The 17,902-nt window shown below is 31.9% G+C and overlaps 1 protein-coding gene across 1 annotated transcript in view; it reads right to left on the bottom strand.

The window, feature by feature from the left end:
- The window catches only part of unc-13 (protein unc13 homolog), a 65,122-nt gene extending 48,748 nt beyond the window's left edge, over positions 1-16,374 (bottom strand). Inside the window, exon 1 of the mRNA XM_085185131.1 lies at positions 16,358-16,374. The gene's annotated coding sequence lies outside the window, so the exon portion shown is untranslated. The remainder of the gene's footprint in view (positions 1-16,357) is intronic.
- Positions 16,375-17,902: the final 1,528 nt, after the last annotated feature.

Here is a 17,902-nt window from a genome sequence, read left to right as displayed (position 1 = left end):
AAGTTAAATAATATAGTAACGTTACATAGGTTTTACAATGATATGTATAGGAGCATATGTTATAAAATTTTATATAGAATAGTCATAATAATTGTAATCGGTATAATTAAATATGACAAAATATATTTAATGTAATTATTAAATTATGGTATTAAAAATGTAAAGTGAAAATACTAAATTATTGAGCAATAACATAGATTTCAGTTTAAAGAGCTTAAATAAAATTGAGTTTAACTACACTCAATACTCATGACTGGATACAGAACTCTTTTACGAGGGATGCAAAGTGATAGCAAAGTAATCGTCTTTCGTCTGACGACACCCAACTAGATTAATGGCAATGTACTGAGAGTATAAAGTTTCTTGAAATAGCAATCTTCAATTGAAATGGCTGGAGACTGGCCAAAACTCACTTGAAGTTTTACTCAACACTAATTGGATTTGTAGCCTACTTCAGGGAAAACGTAAAAAAGGTCTAACTTTACGAAAAGTATATAATATTAGCACATTTTCTATTCGGAGAGAGAACTGTTATAGTTACTTACTATTGTGAGGACTTATTTGAATTAAAATCAGTTTTATGCAAGATATTTCAAAAATGTGAAATATAATATTCCACAACAAAAAAAATGCTTAATTAATGAATATTTCAGAAACAGTACAATCACTCTTTCACTATTTCGAATTGAAACAAAATGTTTGGATACTAGATTCTAACTACCTACCCTGCTCTACAGGCACAGGGTGAAAATTTGTATATTGTATGAAGTCGTCGTTGCGCAGCGGCACACGGTTGCGACTGTAACGCGACGGTTGTGGGTTCAATCCCCACTCGATGAAGTGAAATAGTTATTTACGTTTATATTTTCATTTCTTCGCTCTGGTGTCGAGGCAAACAATTGAAATGTAGTTGACTTCTGCCACTCAACACGCAAAACCTTCAGAATTCAGCAGAAAGTGGAGAACGGAGTGTCTTAACACTAGATTCCCTCTGCGTGCGGGATATTGAGTAAAGAGTATGAAATAATCAATACATCGAGTTTAATAACCTCGACATACGAGTATATTTAAAAAGTACTACAAAGTAGTATGTTCACCAAAATATAATAATACTAATGGAAGAGTAAACCACAGTTATATTCATTAAATAATACCAGAATGCTGCTATTTCTGCGGTGGTATATTCGCTTGGATGCAGAACTGTCTCTTTACGAGCCAATTTTAACTGTCATATGGGAATGCTGTGATTTTATTAGAGTGCAGGTACGTTCTCGTTATATTTTATACAATTTACAATAACGAAATTATATATTTCAAATATAATATTATAATATTAGTTTATTAGTAAGTAAAGTAATATTATCATACAAAAAAGTAGTACTTAAGTTAAAAAATAAACAGCTCTACCCAGAGCCTTATTCTAGGCTTTTCTGTTTTACCGCAAATCCTACTCGTTAGTTTGTCTTCTATATAAACCATTCCCTCAAATAGGATCGTAATATTTTTATAATTTATCTTATTTACACCATATCATAAACTAAATAATTGTATAAATTATTTATAAAAACATTATGAAATATAACATGGCGACCGCGGTCAACATGATTCCAATTAATATATTTAATTTAAATAAATATAGCTTTAAGTGATATGTTTGTATTGCAAATTAAACGTTTAAATTATAGAGCAAATACTCCAAGTTAGATCATTCATATTATATTTCAATTTAGTGTTTTACTTTCATTCGCCGACATTATATTAAAAAAATTTACGTTACAAATCGAAATCAACAAATTTTTAATTTACTATTCTTTAATATAAAAGTAATATAATGTCTTTAAAAATATAAATTTTACGTTTAAATTACGTCCTCCCGAATCGAATGAGCAATCGCACATATTTTAGTAGATTTTAATTATGAAATATAAAATTTTAGTTGCTAGCAGTGTAAGAATTTAATATTGAAATGTATATGAAATTGAACAAACTACTTTTCATGAAAAAAATAAAAGGTTTTTTTTTTATCAAAAATGAGATTTTTTATAGAGTAAATTTTGTTTATCTCAGAATAGTTTAGATTTTTGGCATAAACGAGGCCCAGTTTATGATTTCTTAAATATATAAGATTAACTTTAAACATTTGAATAATGTATTAATAAATTTTAAAATACAGTAAGTTAAAACTTTTATGTGCTTCTTTGTAATAAAAATTACTATAAGAAGCGTTAGCTACAGGTTCTTTAGAGAAATGTTTCTAAAAATGCACGAAGAAGTTTGTCCGTGTTAAATTTTAACACAAAGTTCTCTCTGCCTGAATTTATATAAAATTATAAAAGAAACTAACATTATAAGGTAAATCATATTTGACCAACTTATAACAAATTTAAAAGGATCAACTTGTTTAGCGTCTATCTTTACTTATTTAACTAAAGTTATGTTCCCAGAGTTCAACTTTAACTCGATCACCATAAAAAATAATACTGAAAAGGACTCCAACAAAATATATTTAATACAAAAATAGTGAAGAGCAACAATCACATAACAAACGAAGAAGTTCCTTGCCAAGTCTGGCCACATCACTGGCGTACAAATGGAGTTCAGATTATTATGGAAGAGTAAGAAAGAAAATGCAGCTGTTGGCAGTCATTCAAACATAGCACCAGATGTTGTAAACTCGAAGACTGGATTGTTTCATAACTCCAGTTTAATGAACCCCAACCATTTGACGTTTCACCCTACATTCGCCCTTTGTATACGAAAAACCTTTCTTGAATAGACAGACATTCATATTTTTAAAGTGAAATTTTGAGCGCACTTTTTTCTATTGTTGTGTTTTTTTTTCCCTTATTTTTTTACCTGCTGTAGAATATGAAATTAAAAACGTATCCTACTTTCCTTAGTAAAGACTAAAAAGTGTTGCAAGTGTTAATATAATGTATTTCAACATATATATAAAAACATATAGTATGTTAGTTAACTATTATTATTATTAGTATTTTGTGATATTGTAGTTAAACAATCAGCTTCACATTGTATCCCACAGTAGGGTAGGCAGAGGGAACCTAGTGTTAGGATACTTCGTATCCCATTTTTCGCAGAAATTGAAGAAACTAAACTCAACACCAGAATGAAGAAATGGATATATAAATTTAGATAAATATTTCATTCCCTCGAGTGGGAATCGAACTCACAACCAGTCGTGTTTACATTCATACTTGTGCCCCTGCGCCACCACTGGCCTCAACTAAGTAGATAATTAACATTAAGTATTTTGCGATACTATTATTAACAAAGCTTCCATTCGTGACGGTAACAGCTAAATTAAGTAACAGGTTTCTTCGAAACTTACGAGTAAACAATTAGCCCGACAATTAAGGTTTTAAATACTATAGCCACAACATTCAACCAATTAGTTAATAAATAATATTTATTTAAATTTATATTACTATTTCTTCGCTCTGGTGTTGAGGCAAAGCGCGGTGTTGAGTTACGCCACTTAACACACAATGCCTTCAGAATTCAGCGGCAAGTGGATAACGGAGTGTCTTAACACTACGTTCCTTCTGCCTACCATGCTGTGTGCGGGATACAGCGTGAAGCTGATTTATTTTATCTTCAATACTGAACCAATTACTTAACGTGTGCGTGTTACACAAAACAATTTGACCTACGGTTAACGTTTACATTCTCTACTCACTTCTACGGTTTCGTATATACGAAATTGCTATTTCGCTATATAGTACCTCAAGTAATGTTTTTATAGATATTATGAAACTTAAAGATCGACCGAAATTTTCAATTGGAAAATCTCTTTATCTTCTTTCTTAAATTTGTTTGTATGTAGTGGGTTTGATTACCACTCGAGGAAATTGAATAATAAATATCATATTACAGGATACATTCCTTCTGTGCCAACATGTCGAAGATGTTATATACATCGTGAAGCTGATAAAAAAACAATAAACTTTAAGTACATACTGTAGAATGTGAACTCAATGGCTCTATTTATAGTTTGTTTGTATGGAAATCCCCTTATATATACAGAACGCAATACGTTTCACGATAACAATAACCGGGTGTAAAGAAAATTGAATGTCATACCATTCTTATGCAAAGTGCAGGGCGGAACGGCGTCCAATCACGGCTAGATATGAGGGCGCGATACGTAAATCTCTAAAGTCTGCATATTGAACTAGTCTAAGAATTTTCTCAGAAAAATAGTTCAATTTTATGAGATTTTTATTCAATTTTAATTTTGCCATCCGTTTTCTATACAGAACGATGGTTTATTTTTTTTTAAAATATATATATACTAGCGACCCCCTTGCGGCTTCGCCCGCTTTTACTACTGGATTATTCATATAATGTATGTTTGCAAAGCACTTAAGATAATGTGAAAATTAATTAAACCCTAATGCAACCCGCATTTCGTAGTTTCAATAAGGATTTTCCAATTCTTTTACACAGCAAGGATTTTTTAGTAGGTACCGAAATTTTAAATCTGGGCTACTAATCTTTTCAAGTACTTATTAAAATATATTTAAATGACTATTTTTAAACGGAACAAATTATAAACAAAAGCCTACCTACTAATAACTACTACAAAAAATATAAAACCAAATATATCGCGCTGAAATAATACATTCAACTCCAATTATCCAATACATGCAAACGCATCTAAATCTTCGTTGCTATAGAGGCAGGCGGGTTTATTTTTTTTCGAGCTTGTGGTTAATGCTGAAGAGGGTATTCTGTCCCTGATGAAAAGCAAGCACTATGTGGCTGACTGTGAGGAAAATTAAATAGAATGCATCGGCCGGGAATCGAACCCGGGCCCGCGTGGCAGGCGAGCATTCTACCACTGAATCACCGATGACTGCTCATGACGCGCTTGTATAAGCAAAACGTCGCGGGGCGGCAAGGATGTTTTGATATTGTAACAACTTCTAAAGTACTTATTAAAATGAAAAAACAGTAAAAGACAGTTTTGATCTACATTAAATGGCCAACGTAACTAACATACTTATTTATATGCTGAGAGTAAGGGATAAGTGAAACTTGAGTAACATACAGCTGATGTGTCAACAATTAAATGCGTTTTTCTCTAATACTATTCGCAATTTCGAAATAGTGTAAAAAGCAAATTTTATCTTCGTTTAACGTAGAAAATTAATAAAGTATTTTAAAGGATAAGGATTAATACCATTATGGAAAAATATCCCTCACAATAAAAAATATATTGAAATTACTATTTTTAGACAGAAATATGATCACTACACGTTATTCTTGAAAGATAAAAATATGCTGTCGCGGACTTTTTTGTAGATCTTATTAAGAGGAACATTACTCCAGTACATTATTTTCATGTAGTATATACCATTAAAGCAGCGCATGCGCGAAAGTGTCTCAACGGGTAGGACTTTAGACACATTTATCGTATTTATGTTAATTTACATAAGAATGTACAAATAATAAACTATATATAAACCTTCCCTGAGAAATACTCGACCTAATGGTGAAAACTGCATAAAAATCCGTTGGGTGGTTTAGAAGAAGAAGAGTTAGAAAGTTCAGACAGACACAAAAAGCGACTTTGTTTTATAAGATATAGGATATTTTAATTAAAATTGAAGAAGTCTTCAACAATATGTGTATTATATAAAACAACGACAAGATAAGATTTTATATTTATAGACGTCCAAAATAGAATGACAAATATGTTGAAAACTACACGTGTTGCCTTGTAATTGTAACGTGATGTTTTTGGGTTCGATTCTCTATTGGGGGAAAGGATCGGAAAGTGGGGAACGCAGTGACTTAACACTTAGTTCACCTTCCTACCAATATGCAGGATACTGCGTGATGAGAAAAATTCCAAGAGATTGTTGCATCTTATATAAACAAAGAGGTGCGACAGTAGAGTAAAGCGAATACTAAAAGCCAAGGGACCAACAAAAATGCTTCAAGCGGTTACGATAAGATCCCAAACACCTGCGCTCACAGTTAATATGTGTGAAAATATAAAAAATACAAAAAATACAAAAAGAAATAAAGTTGCTCGAGGTTGCTTGTCTAGTTGCGAAAAAAACTGTGAAAAAGCTGGGGAAAAACGATATATAAAAACACTATTTTCCACCTGGACTTTAATCAACGAGAGTTTCCAAACTTCATTCAGTTTCAAATGCATTTGGACAGATTTTAGAGTGAGATGGAAATCAGATGTGAGTAACAGTTGGGATAGGTTATTTTTATATAACTAGTTATTTTGGAATGGGGACAACAAAAATGCGAGAATTAAATAAGATTAGATAAGTTACTTTGTTTTCTATTTATTAACATCAAATACAGACAGAGAGCCACTATTATTATAAAATATATAATATTTAAAAAAAAATTATAATAAAAATAAATATGAAAACTTATAAAATTTCATTGTAACTAATAAAATATACGATGAAATGGAGAAAGTAATCTTAGTTTTTTACTATTTCAATTGCATGAAGAATTTAAATCTACAAAGATCGTGCACAGTAAATATTTCCAATAACATATTTCAAGATTTCCAAGAAGACCCTTTTGTACATTATCTTTGGTTACCTTATAAAATCGTGTATAAATGTGATGTACTTTAGTAATAAAATAAAAAAAATGTAACCTAATACGAATCAGCTTAACGCTGAATCCCGCTTAAATCAGAGTAGGCAGAGGGAATCTAATGCTAAGAAACTTCGTTCCTCATTGCGTGTTGAGTGACGGAACTCAACGTTCGGCTTTTACCTTGCCAGAATGCCAGAGTATAGAAATGAAAATATCAATAAATAATAATACCTCATTCCCCCGAATGGGGATTGAACCTACAACCAAAAACCCAATAAACCTAATACTCAAAAAAACTTTTCGTGAAATCTGCACCTATACGAAAGTTTAATATAGATATAGAAATAGATATAGATAAGATAGCCTTCACGGTAAGCGAAGGTGTGACATAAACATAAGAATATCGAGCGCGAGCTCGTCACGACGCGCGTTCCACACAGTTCCGTTTTGGGCGTTTTTCCACTGATTTAACACGAAATATGTGCGAAATAGGCAGGATATTTCTTTTTCATATCAATTTTCGTACCAATTTCGCGAAATAATATTGTTTTTCCCATTTTGTTTATAAGTATAATATTCCTATTAATTATATACCTATATAAAATGTAATTTTTTTCAAACGTTACGCTGTATCCTAGGAACCAAGGGAACCTAGTGTTGAGACACACCGTACCCAATTTTCCGCCTAAGTCTAGAGGCATTGTTGGTATCGAATAAAATAAGAATATTAAATATTTAATTTCCTCGACTGGGAAGCGAACCCATAACTTATCCCGTTTACGGTCACACTCTGTGCAGCTGTGCCATGATTGGCCTGGATAATAAAACATGTTATAATAGAAAAAATATAGGTTTACAATTTTTTTGTAATAATTTTCGACGTTTAGTGAAAATCCGAAAATGGGGCAGCCCAACTCATTGAAACTTGTTAAGTTGCGACATCGTTTTAAAACATTCTCTAATTAAATTTTTGCAGTGCTTTTTGAAATAACTAAATATATATTTTTTGTTATTTCTCATATTATAATAATTTATATAAAATTGTTATAGGTATAAATTAATTTTGTGCCTATATTCGGTTTTGATCTCGTAGAAATGTTCTAAAGTAACGAAATTAAAACGTGAAAGGTCGGTTCCACCCATCCTGTCATATCATTATCCAGGCCCCGAGTCCCTATGACCCTTAAAAAACCCTTTCGCTTATTTGAGTTAAACTAACTATCGTCAGTTTGTCTGTGTCAACATGAAAACCAAGTACAAATAAGGAACTGGTGGAAAATTAACACAGCTTTGTTAACATTGTAAACAAAGGAATAAATTGCGCGGTCTTCACCAAACAACTTTTTGTGTCAACAAGAATATAGACAAAAAAATAAGATTGGATTAGAGCGGGCGAAGCCGTCACGATGTGGGATTTGTAGGAATTTTCTAGCTTTATTTTAGGTTTTATATTTACAGGCACATATTGAATATGTTAACTTGAAAGGCGTAATAATTAATGTTTTTTTAACTCCACGCTGTATCTTGCACATAGCAGGATGGGCATAGGGAATCTAGTCCGAATTTTGAGTGTTGAATGGCAGAACTCAACATCACGATTTGTTTGGTTACCAGCCCGAAGAATTGAAGGTATTAAATATTTCGTTCCCTCGAAGGGGAATCGAACAAACAATCGTCCCGTCTACAGTCACTGTGTACCTCTGCGCTACATGTGGCTTTAACATCTGGCCTATATAATATTATATAATTTATATATTGTATTAATTTAAGTTTTTCACATTCCCAAAATACGGAAATATATGTAAATAAAAAGATTTAACATTTAATATAATACTAAATAAATCAAAACACGTAAATCACCCGTGTTACAATTATATAAAACCGTTAAAATTAACTTTACTATATTATTTTCAATCTGTTCTTGACATCTTCATCTTTCTTAACATTTCATTATTTATTTCTATTAGGTGCTTGCTTTTTCTACTGTACATAAAAATATAGGTAAACAGAATAAAAAAAATATCCAAAGTAGCTTAGTAGTAGCTTCTACGCCTGCCGGATTAAAAATTCCCTTTCAAACACTAAGGAGTCAAAAGTAAAACTAAAAATACTTATTCAATACAACACTCGTCTAGATTAAACCCCCAGTACAAAGAGACGACTGATAAATGAAATTAGAGCACTAACACGAACGCCAGACTTCTGAGATTCCTTTATGTTTAAGTAAATACATGTTAAATTACTTTTGTATTCAATGTTTCTGGTATTTTTGTTATCAGTTAAATATGGATAATATAATATTTTTTATGTAAAGTACGAGATATTATTGTAATTTTTTTTACAGCTTCACGCTTTATCCCTCTTTTAGCAGTGTAGGGGGAGGGTGCGTAGGTATTTTTCACTTTTCTTGGTTTTACAGTCACTCGGTTGTGCCTGCACCACGACTGACCTCAAATAATTCATATTTTTTGTGTAAAATTTTCTTTAGTGTAAAAGTTTAATATATTTTCTTGCCTCGTGGCCCCCAAGCCGATATTCATACTACTTTAAAATACATATTTTAAAATGTCAATGTGCTAAATATAAGAGATGAAACTTCTCTATCGTGCAATCAATAAAGTTCTCAAGATAGCATTTATCCCTAGTGGCGAGTGTCTGGGAGTTGTTTCTAGAAGCTATTAAATTAGTGTTCTATTATATTATAGGCTTCGGTAGCAACGTAAAATGATTTATGTTTTATAATAATTTAAAGTAAGAGCTGCAGTTGTGGATTCGATTCCTAATCGGAGGAGTGAAATATTTAATATTTTTAGCTTTGCTAAAGAAAAAAAGTAAGGCAACGAATAGCAACCCACAATGCCTTGAGCATACGGCGGAAAGTAGTTAACGGCACAGTCTTAATGAGAACGGAGTGTCTTAACTCTTGTCTGTTTCCAGGTCCCGTTTGCATACAAATACAGTAGGAACTTAAAAAAATACATTGTTAGTGAAAATGCTATATAACCTTTGCGTTTTAATAGTATGTATTTCGTGTAAGGATAAGTAGCTATGCACTTTGAGGGTAAAAGCTTATGATTTTTATTTTTCTCATAAAATTAAATGTTACATCTTTAAGGTTTTCCAGTTCTCTTTAAATATACATATAAATAATAAATTTTCATCGTAACGTTAAATAAAATAAAATACCAACCGTCTTCACTTAGAAATCGTTCATTAAACATAATATCAAACAAAAAATATCTAATATTTTCAATAAAAATGCATATATATACGAACGAGTATATGAAAAATTCAGCATTTCACATAAAATTCTCACGGCAGCTGAATCCAGAAAACTAAAGAGTTGAATATATAGCTAAAAGCTCGTGACGCGAATAGGAATAAATATCAACGTGATGAGTTAGCGTTTTCCACATACCCGGTAGGTATGTGTTACCCGGTACCTATGTTTTATGTATTTTGGGTATATTTGAAACTGATATGATGAAGCGGCTCGGAAATAATAACCTGAAATCATATTTTGTTTTCTATGTAAATTATGTATTATATTGTGAAATACTTGCACTTTGAATTATCTTTCCAAATTTGCCAAAGATTGTTTCTTTGGAAAGATGTATTAAGTAATAAACTAAGTAATTAAATACACAAAAAAAAGTTTTTTTTTATATATAAAAAAATATAGAAGAACTGTAAGTAAACGTAAAGTAAGAACTGTTATTCCAGGAACCTATTAATTATTACATATTTAAAATTAACTGGAGATGCTTAGATAAATTATTCCAATATTAACCAATATGTTATTTTATTTATAGGCGGAGGAATATAGTGTTAAGATACTCCGTTCCCATTAAAACACTCCCGTTTCCCACTTTGCGCGGAATTCTAGAGGCAATCCGTTTTGAGTGATATAACACAACGAAACGCTTTGCCTCGTTACTAAAGCGGGTAAATGAAAATATTAAATATTTTATTTCCTCGAGTCAGAATCGAACCCACAAACTTCGCATTTACACACTTGTGCCCCCTTGTGTTGTGAACTGTTTACATGAACAAAATCGTATATTTTCAACACATCAAATCTTAAGTTTAATATTAATTTTTAATAAATATATTTAAATTTATGAAGTCTCTAGTACACTTAACAAAAATCCTAATATTATATTTACAATTTTAACACGCTAACATTTTATTAGATCGACATAGTTGAGAAACTGACGCTGTAACTTATATTACGTGTTAATGCGGGAAATAAAATTCTGTTTTAAAAGTTATAAAACTCCTTCGAATATTTTTATCGCGTAGAGCTAAGAGCGAGTCGCATTACGCACGCAAACTTTTGGTGTTGCCATATTTTATTTAAATCATTTTCGTTATCACGTACAACATCGTTAAATATCATTAATATTCAAGGCGAGCATTCGTTTACTTAATGCTTAATATATTAAGGTAAAAATATTATGGTGTAAATATATCAAGATTTTTTTTAGCTTGGCAGAAGGCCACTAGTGTTAAGACGCTACGCTCCCAGCTTTCTGCCGAATTCTGGAGTCAATATGTGTTGAATGGTGGAGCTGCCGCGCTTCGTTTCGATATCAGGGCGAACAAATGATAATATTTAATTTTTCATTCCCTCGAATAGGAATCGAACCCAGAACCTATCACCACGACTGGTATACAGATTTGTACTGAATTTAAACACTTCAGTAAATTTAATACTTCCCGCACGCTTCATTGGAAAATATAATTTTCACACATGTTTAACCTAATGCTAGTTAACAACAGTTAAACAGTTCCAGTTAATTTTTCCGAACAGTTAAAAATATCTACGATAATAGATGTTCTAGGTTGTTTTCCACACAATATTATATCATTAGACTTGTAATTCCATTAGCATTAAGTTATTCTTGAACATTTAACTAAGAACTATGTTACGTGAACCGTATAGTTACAATGTCAGCCAGTCGTAGGATTAGAAAGAAAAAACTATTTTAAAAAAATAAAATTAAATCTGCTTCACGCAGTATCCCGCACGGGGCAAGTTAGGCAGAGGGACGACAAGCCCCATTTTTCACCGAATTCTGGAGGGATTGCGTTATCTCTTACGTCTTATATAAATTTCCATTTAAATTTCATATGAATCTTTCAAATAGTGATGTTTTATTTACGCGGTGTACCGGCTACGCCTATTTTTGTCACCCAAACGTCTGAACAAACATTATATTCGGGCCAACGTTAAGGTTAGGTCAGGTCAACATAAATTCGTGTCAAGTTGTTAAAACTCATTATTGTGTCGGATCAAATAAAGATATATTCGATGAATTTGTATTATTTGTGTTTAGAGTTACCATTATTAGTAATTATGAACGAAATATACGATTTAAGCATATGCTTCCCGATATATTCAGTAGCAGGGTAGGCAGAGGGAACCTATTGTTAAGATTCTCCGTTTTGTTTAAAAAACTGTCGAAAATTGGGGAACGAGAGTCGTTTTTCAAGGCATTACTTATTGAGTAGCGGAACTTAACGCCGGGCTTTTGCTTTACTAAAGAATAATTCATTCCACCGAATGGGGTTCGAAACCACAACCGTTACCAACCGACACCCTTGTTCCCCTATGCTACGACGGCCTAAAGAAAATAGACAGCGATTCCGAATTTATTTTATAAGATTTTAAAACAGTGGCAGTGCAGTTTCATCAAATCCAGAATGGTAGCTGAGTGTCGGTTGAATGGAACTTCCATTATGGAAGAAAGTACTACATTATTACTTGAAGCTGCCAGCTTCGCGATATTGAAAATGAATTCTGCATCCTATAACATTGGAATAAGATCTATCTATCTGTATTGGTATTATCATCCGGATTTCTCATTAACAGATGCCCGGGGGTGGGTTTTGTGGAGAAAAGCGGAAGTCGTTGGAAGGCATTGTATGGTAACCGGTTCACTTTTTTCCTACTAATGAGGCGAAGTTGCGAATAATTTCGCAGTTCTGACTTCGGCTTTACATTGACCTCAATCTGTGTGAACGAAAATTTATTACCATGTTTCGTCGAACAAGTTCTGAAATGACAAATATGAATATTTCTCGCAAAAAGCCCTAGAAATTCAACAGCGTAGCTACAAATATCTTCTTCTATATACATAAAAATCGAAAGGTCACTCACTCATCACGAAATCTCAGAAACTACATGTGCTAGGAATCTCAAATTTTGCATAGGTGTTACTTATAGGACATAGGTGCTCGCTAAGACGGTAATTTGCAATATTCGACTTCTAAGGGGTTGTTTTTGGGGTTGAAAGTTTGTATGAAACTTCGTTACTACAAATGCTAGGAGTCTCAAAAATTGCATGGACGTCACTTATAGGACGTAGGTACTCATGGAGACAGAAATTAATAATAACATAGTTCACGCAGGCGAAGCCGCGGGCGGGCCGCTAGTATATATATAAAGAACGAAATAATATTTCAATATAATAAAAGAATAATATAATAAAATATATATTAAAAATCCAAAAATAAACATCATATATGTATGAAATAAGAACACGAGATGAAGCCTTTAACTATGTAAAAGGTTTTAAGAGATCCCTTGTTCGCAAATGGGGCATTTCCCTTCAGTTACCCTGGAAGCATTTCCTTACTTATCTGTTACATGTTACCATCACGCCTGTATTACGTAAGCTTGGTGAAAAGCCTAATATGGAGAAACGAGTGTTTTAAACAAGCCTTTCACTGAATATTTTCAATTTTTAATAATTATAAACCTATTTTCAAATGACATATATCTTCGTTAAGCTCCATTAGGAAAGGAGGAAAGTTATTATTAGTTCGCTATTATCAAGTACGCTCTGCAATATAATCTATTTCTATTTTATACCATAAAAGCTGAGAACGCTACCAAAATTATATAATTGTACAGTTCCTTTATAAATATTACTAATGCTAGAAGAAATTACGTTAATTAAACATAAAGAGAGGTTAGATTTCTCTTATTCTCTCGTGACAGAGTTAAGTATCGCATCGACCATCAATCTACTGCCGGTCCACCCTCCTCCGTCCTCCTCGGAATTACGATTAGTGCCAATTTAATCTTCTTAAGACCGAGGTCAGCGTTAGATTGGGTATTTAATGCCTTTTATTTCGCGACTAGCTTTTATTTTTATTGTTATTTGTATAGACAAATGGTGTTAACATAAAAGATTTTAGGTTAAGTAGCAATTTTATTTTTGTGAGTATTTGATTATATTAAAACATTTTTATAATTGATGTTTTTAAATCTATATAGGATGATATAATTATTTTTATTTTAGATGAAGAAAAAAAAAATCGGTTATTTTGCAAAATGACGTCTTTATAAGACATGTATTTTTACTACAAAAAATCTTTAGGAGTTCTAGCAACCATTTGTGGACAGAATCCCTATTGATATGTGTCATACGATCTGTGGCCAATGGGCCATAAATAAATATTATATGGAAAACTTTTTTTTTAAATTTTACTAAAAACTCTTACGTACTTTCGTGGCTTAATTGTACTACGATGGTATTTACCAGCACTCTATGATATACTATATCATCATAATTTATGACATTTTCAGATATCATATCATAATTATGAAGACATCACGTTTTCATGATAACTGACATTCCACTTCGCAACTGGCAGTTTTTTCGCGTACGCAAATATGATGAATATTTTACGAGTTGAAAAGGGTTCGTTGTAAAAAACACTTGGGTGAAACAGGACGTTGAGTTATGTAAATGGAAATAATTGCATTCTTGCTTTTTTACTTTATAGCCTAGTCTACCTTTGTACGTGTATATTAAAAACCTGGTGACCTATAAACTTGTATTGTGTTTTTCAATTTGAAATTTAACACTATTTTCACTTCTTTCGTCTTTGTAGATGATAATTAACAGCATATATTGAATTAATTAAATAAAAAAACTTTATTTTATATTTATTTATATAAATAATATATTCAATATTGTTTCTAGTATACTCAAATAATCCCAAAGCTGAAAATTCCTCGCCCCAATACGACATGGAGAGGCTCTTGCCTATCGATAATATTTCATCTCAAAATCCACGCGATTCCAGTGTAGCCGCGGAAAGCCGTATATATGGTGGCTGCTATAAACAGGTTTTACTGTTTCATTTTTATAAAATACGATCTGCTATTTCCTAGGCCAATATATTATAGAGATATATTGGTAGAATTGAGTGACGGTTGAAAAAGCGTTAAACGTTTAGCAAATTCTGTTTGGAATATGTTAGTTTATTCATTTAACTCCATTATGACAAGTGATAATTATGGGCTTAACATTTTTTTTCTAAACTTCATACCATGGTAAAAAGAGGTATTTATAAATTCTTCTCAAATCTGAGATCGATTTTGAGATGTAGTTTCCATTCATACATATGTAATTTATGAATAAAAATAGCATCTCAAGATCGATTTCAGACTTGAGAGCAGTTTATAAATACGAGCCCTAGTAGAAGTACACTTTGTTCTGCACTATCCGCCCGAATTCGAAACCCTGAACGTAGCAGAGTATAATTTTGATCCCTTCATCTTAATTGGCAACTTTCGAAGACACTTGATGAAGAATAAAAAAAAACTGTTTTTAGTAGGAACCCGTTCGAAAATTGAAAAATAATCGTAGATATAAAAACTAAGAGGCCAATACATTATGATGTTGGCCTCTCCGAGCGCGCTAGGCGTGTAACGATCTGTAAACGTTCACATTATTCAATACATTTTTTCGATAAAACCTTTAAACGATTAAACGATTTTAGTATGGAGATATTATGTAGAGTTTTTGCAAAATGCTGTTTAATTTTTGTTTAATTATCGCATTTTAATTATTTCTTTTTTTTCATTGACCTAGATAAACGATGTATTATTTGCAAAGTACATACTTTTTAATGCATACTTCTTAAACTATGTTATAACTTGTTGACTTCTCAATATATATTATTAAATTATATTAATTAAGTCCTTTTCATTTATTAATATAAATATATGACAAATTAAAACGAGTTAAATGCAAAAATCTTTCAAGAAAAAAAAGCGATTAATTAATGTGTTAAAGTAATTAGTTAAGCGTTTGACGTTAACTTAAGGGTAGGTGTTAATTATTCATAACTGTCTAATATAAAATGTATGCTTGTTATTTAATTTATGTAAAGTAAGGGCAATATTACTTGGAAGTAGTCTTTCACTTTAATGAATTTTTGTCTCCTCATAATATACGAAAAGTTATAGTAAATCTTTAAATATTATTTTTGACAAATGAAGTTTTTAATATTGAATTAATTTATTGTGATATATAAAAATTACAACGTAAGTCGATTGGTTTTAAAATTTGTAATATATTTTTTTTATGAATTTATTTTTTTCAAAAAATATAAATTCTTGGAAGTCCAAGAACATAATTATCAAATTAAACGCCAATGAAAATAATATCTTCGATATCTTTTATATATGTTGATATATATTGACATATATTATTTATTATTATATACTTCAAAACTATCCGCTCACTTCATAATTATAATCACATATAATTACAACGACCTACATGTGGCTACGCGCGTAGCATCCAGACCAGATGCTACGAACCTACATGAATCATCAATGAAATATTGCCGTAGCACGATCATTGATGATTTGAATGATTAAGAATTATTTGCTAGAGGGAGAAAAGGAGAGAAAATTAAAAATAGAATTTTATATATAAATATTAAATCACTATACACAAAACTTCACAACAGAAACACATGGGCGCGTGGTTTTTTAAAGTGGTACGGTCGGTCGGTCGCCGACCGGTGGTAGCGTGCGACTAAGCGGCCGGGGTGCGAGCCCGTGCGCGCGCCGTCGCCGCCGCTCGATACGCGCCGCGCCCCACGACCCACTACCACCTGTACGCCGGCCACGACAGGACCCCACCATCATACCACGGTTGTAAACAGTACCATTGAATTGATAGCTCCATTAATAATATTAGAGTTAGGGCGGTAAGTGTGACTGTAACGTGAAAAGCTGTTGGCTCGATTACAAATCAAAAAAATGAAATATTTAATATTTTCATTTCTTCACTCCGCCACTCATACGCAATGCCTCTAGAATTCGGCAGAAAATGGAGAACAGAGTGTCTGAACACTAGATTCCCTCTGTTTCTCTGGTATGTGCGGAATATAGCGTGATGCTAAAAAATAACTAATTTATTAATGATATTCTAAGCATCTTATCCTATAATTAATGATCTAAAGTGTTAATCTTAGCGTCTTAACGATATTCACACACGATAATTATATATTTCCGTAACCACGTTAACGCCAGAGGAACCACCATTTAAATTTAATGTAGATTATTAATTAACAGATCGTGAGATTTATTCTCGAATTTATATTTATTATTTATATCACCAGTTCAAATGTAACAGCATGTGCCGAAATAGCTGAGCTAAAATGATTTTAATGAATATTGGAATGGAAGTGCAAAATATTTTTTTATTAAATTGGGCCAAAATTTTAGTGAAGTGTTGTTAGTATTTTTATTTTTCGAGAGCAATCGTGGCGCAGAGGAACAAGCGTGTTTCTGAAAACGGGATAGACTGTGGGTTCAATCTTCATGGAGGATATGTAATCTATATATATAAAATCGAAAGGTCACTCATTCATCACGAAATTTCAGAAGCTACATGTGCTAGGAATCTCAAATTTTGCATAGGAGTTACTTATAGGACGTAGGTGCTTGCTAAGATGGGAGTTTGCAATATTCGACTTCTAAGGGATTGTTTTTGGGGTTGAAAGTTTGTATGAAACTTCGTTACTACAACAGAGAGTTTTAACACAGATACTGTGTGAAGCTAAAAAATAATAATAACAACATTGTAAATGAATTAACGAGACGGGAATATATAACACATATACCTAATGAAGTTAAAATATCCTACGCTATTTATTATATGTAAATTACATACGGACGGAGTGGGGAGCATTAGGGGGGGCCTATGTCCAGCAGTGGACTTTGAAAGGCTGATGGATGGATGGATGAAGAACAATTTAATTAATAATTTTGAACATTTTACATGTAAAAGCTTCAAGCTCTACCTAAACATTATTTTTGCATAACAATCCGCAAATAAGGAAGTATTGTCCCAAAAATAGAAAAAAAAGCAATTGTCAATTGAACTCTACAAACTGTAAAGTCAACAAATAAATTAAATAATAACGTTATAAAGGCATTTAAACCTAGGGTTATCTATTTAAGTTAAATTGTTAGTTTTAGACTAATAAC

The sequence above is a fragment of the Heliconius melpomene genome, chromosome 4, assembly GCF_056956725.1.
Source record: "Heliconius melpomene rosina isolate 202511_hmr_F chromosome 4, ASM5695672v1, whole genome shotgun sequence".
In the NCBI taxonomy this organism is placed as follows: domain Eukaryota; kingdom Metazoa; phylum Arthropoda; class Insecta; order Lepidoptera; family Nymphalidae; genus Heliconius; species Heliconius melpomene.
This window is presented reverse-complemented; position numbering and strand designations above follow the sequence as displayed.